Raw genomic sequence first — 4,252 nt, forward strand, 5'->3', positions numbered from 1 at the left:
CTCATTAGAACTTTGATTCCCTTTGGTCAGTGCAGCCAACTGTGTAGAAATAGTAGCCATCTGAGCGGTCAAAGCAGTGAATGCATCCACTTCATGAATTCCAGCAGCAGGCTTCCTTATTGCAGATCTCTCACTCGGCCACTGATAACTGTTAACAGTCATTTGCTCAAGCATCTCATAAGCCTGTTCAGGAAATTTAGAAAATATCGAACCTCCAGCTGCAGCATCCACAGAAATACGAGTTGGCCCATTCAAACCATTGTAGAATAATTCAATCTGTTCCCAGTCCGGAAAATTATGGTTTGGACACTTTCTAAGCAACTCCTTGTACCGCTCCCAGGCTTCATACAACTGCTCAAAATCTTGCTGTTTGAATGTAGTAATCTCTATTTTCAACTGAGCCGACTTAGCAGGTGGAAAATACTTAGCCAGAAATTTGGAAGCCATATCATCCCATGTAGTGATACTTCCGAGAGGTAGTGATTGCAACCAACTACGAGCATTGTCCCTAAGAGAGAACGGGAACAATCGTAGTTTGATGGTGTCCTCAGTAACACCATGAATTTTTACTGTGTCAGCAATCTCCAAAAAAGTGCGCAGGTGAAAATTTGGATCTTCAGTAGCTGCACCCCTGAACAGATTCTGCTGCACCATATTAATCAGAGCTGGCTTCAATTCAAAGTTATTCGCCGTGATGTTCTGCCCAGCAATCCCAGAATAATGTTTATTGATCACCAGTCGAAAGTGATCTCTGATCGGCACCTGAGCATTATTGACAGCTCTTTCCCTTTCTCTTTCTTCAGCCATTTGTTGCAACTCTTCTCTTCTAGCTTTTCGCAAGGCTTTAGCAGTTTTCTCGATTTCCGGATCAAAGAGCAGTGAGTCGTAACTTTGGCTTTTTCGCATAAACTGCATAGACAAAAATAAAAAATTTAAAATTAGAACCAACAAATAAAATAAAATGCTCTAAATCAAAATTAAGACTAATTAGCACAATTTAATATAAATCAAATAAAATTCATTCCCCGGCAACGGCGCCAAAAACTTGTTGCGTGTTTTTCGCTCGCAAGCGCACGATGTCAAGTTATAATACAGGAATTTAAGTCCAGATTGTTCCCACGGAGAATGAATAAATGATATTATATCAAATATTTGCAACTAATATAATCCTAATCCTATGTAGAGCTACGAAGTTGATTTGATTTTTATAAAACTAAAATTTGCAAGAAACAAAACTAAATAACTACGAGTTCACGAGAAAAAATTCAATAAGTGATGAATGCTAGAGGTTCGACTTCACTTGACTGTACACCACAATTTATTTCTAATGATTGTTCAATTATAAAATCTTCTAGTTTATTAGCCAAGAATCCCTATTATTTTCTACTACCTCTCTCGAGTGTCAAGCAGAAATTCGTATTCAATAACAAACTCAATATCTCTATCAAAGTTCAATTATTAAATCTGTTAAATAGCACAAGAATTCTTATAACAACTTCTATAGAGTTATATGCCTCTCGAACAGTATAAACACCAAAGATGTATTTTCCTATGTCGTATTCAAAATCTCCTCTCTCGAGTGATAGATTCTAAATAAAATATCATTCAATCTATGGCCAGTAAATTGAAAGCATTAAGATCAGGAAAACACACATAAACTGTGTGAAGAAATTTAAATATATAAATCAAAATATGACAATCATGGGTTCCAGTCAAGATCCGTCTACCTCTAGACTAAGAAATTAGTTCATAACGCAATTCAAAATCAAATAACTCATGTTTTTCCAACAATCCATAAACTAAGAAAAACAGAGTTCAAAGATAAACTAGAACGAATTAGAATGAAGCTTCTCCGTCGCCGGATGCCGCCGTCTTCCGTCTTCGTACCGAATTCTCAAGCTCTTGTGCACTTCCAATCGCTCAATAGCCGTCTTATGCTCTGAAAAATTCTCTCTAACCCTCGTATCCCTCAGAATCAGCCTTAAAATCCTTTCTTAAACTCGATCAAAAACTTTCCAAATTTTAGGATTGCGCAGCGCTGGAGCGCTAGTCATTAGCGCTGGAGCGCCCGTCCAATTTCCTCAACAGCGCTGGAGCGCTATTTCTTCGAATTTTCACCCTTCGGAAAGCTCCGTGTAGCGCTGGAGCGCTTGGCTTGTAGCGCTGGGGCGCTAGTCTGGGCGATTTTATTCTTTTTTTTTTCAACTCTTTTTTCACCTCCTTTTCACTTCTTTTGGCCGATTAAAATGAATAATACTTAAATTCCTGCAAACAACACAAACAACAAGGAAAATGCATAATATCGCTCAAAACACAACAAAAGCCAAGCTAAATCATATAAAATATAAGTGCATAAATTGCACTCATCACACAGCTCACATCCTTTTACTCTATATTACGCAATTGGATGCTTTTTTCAAGCTTCACTGTGGTGAATTGACCACAAGGGTTTTGAAAGAGTGGGTGCCCCATGAGCCAACTTGTGGCTAAGGGCTTTGATGACTCTTTGTATAAACAATCTTTTGTTTAATATAATTTACACTTTTATAATGGCATTTACTTTATCTTTTATCATATTATTATGTTGTGACATACTATAAGATGTTTAGATGAAGACCTTGAATATACTATAGTGTATGTAAGATGTGGTAGCACATGTGGATGGCTATCATGAAACACATCTTATAGTCACTGTATATTCTAAACAGTTCCTAGTCGATTGAGCCGTCCGTTAATAAGGATAAGGATCGCTCGAGATTGAGACTAGCATTTGCGATGCCGAGTACCACGTTTCATTGGTATGGAACATAGAGATGTTCAAAGCATGCAAATGGATATTCATACGATGAATGATCGAACTACCCTATTCGAACTTTCCAAGTGGTTATCACTTATCGAGTGGATAAAGTCCGTGGTTTTGGTTGTACACCATTAGTCCTTACTACTTGAAACATCATTGAGACTTTATATGCTAGTACTGTACTTTGACTCGTTTACCGACTCTATTAGGGTCATCAGGTGTCGGGATTGGGTACAGTTACGACACATATAGGAGTCGATGCTTTGTTGTCAAGGATTCACCACATACTTGCTAGTGTGGATATCCTATGCAATCTGAGGAGATATTAGTATGACGAATCTCTGGCCAGAGTACATGATGTGTTTTAAGAAATGGTTTCTTAGTAGCACATGCGATGTCACTATTTGATCTTCAAGATGCATTGCATAGTTATCGAATCTCGAACGACTCTCGATTTACCAATGGTTGTTGATTCGATCGGGATATATGGATGAAGGGACCGTACTGTACGCTAACCAAAATCTATTGGTTCTTGCAGGCACTATCAGTGATACCTAGGGAATCATGGGGCGATGTTGCTAGGCGCTCTTACCATGATTCGATGGGCAAGTCGGAAATTGTTGTTCCGAGTCACAAGGAGTTGTGAGCCCACGGCTAGCTGTATCCCTGAACCATTGAGGGTCACACAGAGTAATGGATTTTTAATCCCCGTTGAGATAGTTAAATTTAAAGAGTTAAATTTAATGGACAAAGAAGTAGGACTTCTTATTTAAGAGTAGAGGAGTAAGATTTCCTAAAATGACATAGGGATGGGCATTTTTGGAAACCACTGAATTCGGATTCAGAAAATTTATCTTGACTTTAAAAGGTGCAGAAATGGTTTCTGTGAACATTGGTGAAATTGGTTTATCAATCTGAGTCACGATGAATTTTATATTAATTTCTGAATATGCGGGCTTTGCTTGTCAGGCTTGAACTTATGACTAATGAGCCCTAAGCTGTTAGCAGCCCACATTATAAATAAGTTATTGCAGTACAGAAATTACACAACAGAGGCTCACAATTTTCGAAAAACCCTAGTTGTTTTTATTAAAAGTGGCCGCCCCCTTCCCTCTCTGCTCGGGAAAATCCAGCCTGTGAATTTTGAATTTGCAGTCTGGTTTAACGGATCAAATTCGTTAATTCTCTTCGTAGAAACTTCTGATAGATTTTCTAGTGCAATCTATCAGAGGGATTAAATCTCTGTTCGTGGACCTGATTGAAGAATTGTTCGTCCATCAGTTCCTAGGATATACAACAAGAGCAGAGTAATCTGTTGGTGTCCATAATCTCGATTCGAGATTGGAGGTAAAAATTTAATTGTTATTTTATTTTTACACGCACAATTTAATCGTAAAGTTTTGATACCTATTATGGAATCGTTCCATATAAAATTTTTAAACTTCCGCTGCA

General features: G+C 37.9%; 1 non-coding gene across 1 annotated transcript; it reads left to right on the forward strand.

Moving 5' to 3' along the window:
• Positions 1-292: 292 nt before the first annotated feature.
• LOC140893956 (small nucleolar RNA R71) lies at positions 293-398 on the forward strand. The gene has a single exon (XR_012153514.1). It is a non-coding gene; the product is annotated as a small nucleolar RNA R71 (small nucleolar RNA).
• The last annotated feature ends 3,854 nt before the right edge of the window (positions 399-4,252 follow it).

This window comes from Henckelia pumila, chromosome 3, assembly GCF_033568475.1.
Source record: "Henckelia pumila isolate YLH828 chromosome 3, ASM3356847v2, whole genome shotgun sequence".
Taxonomy (NCBI): Eukaryota; Viridiplantae; Streptophyta; class Magnoliopsida; order Lamiales; family Gesneriaceae; genus Henckelia; species Henckelia pumila.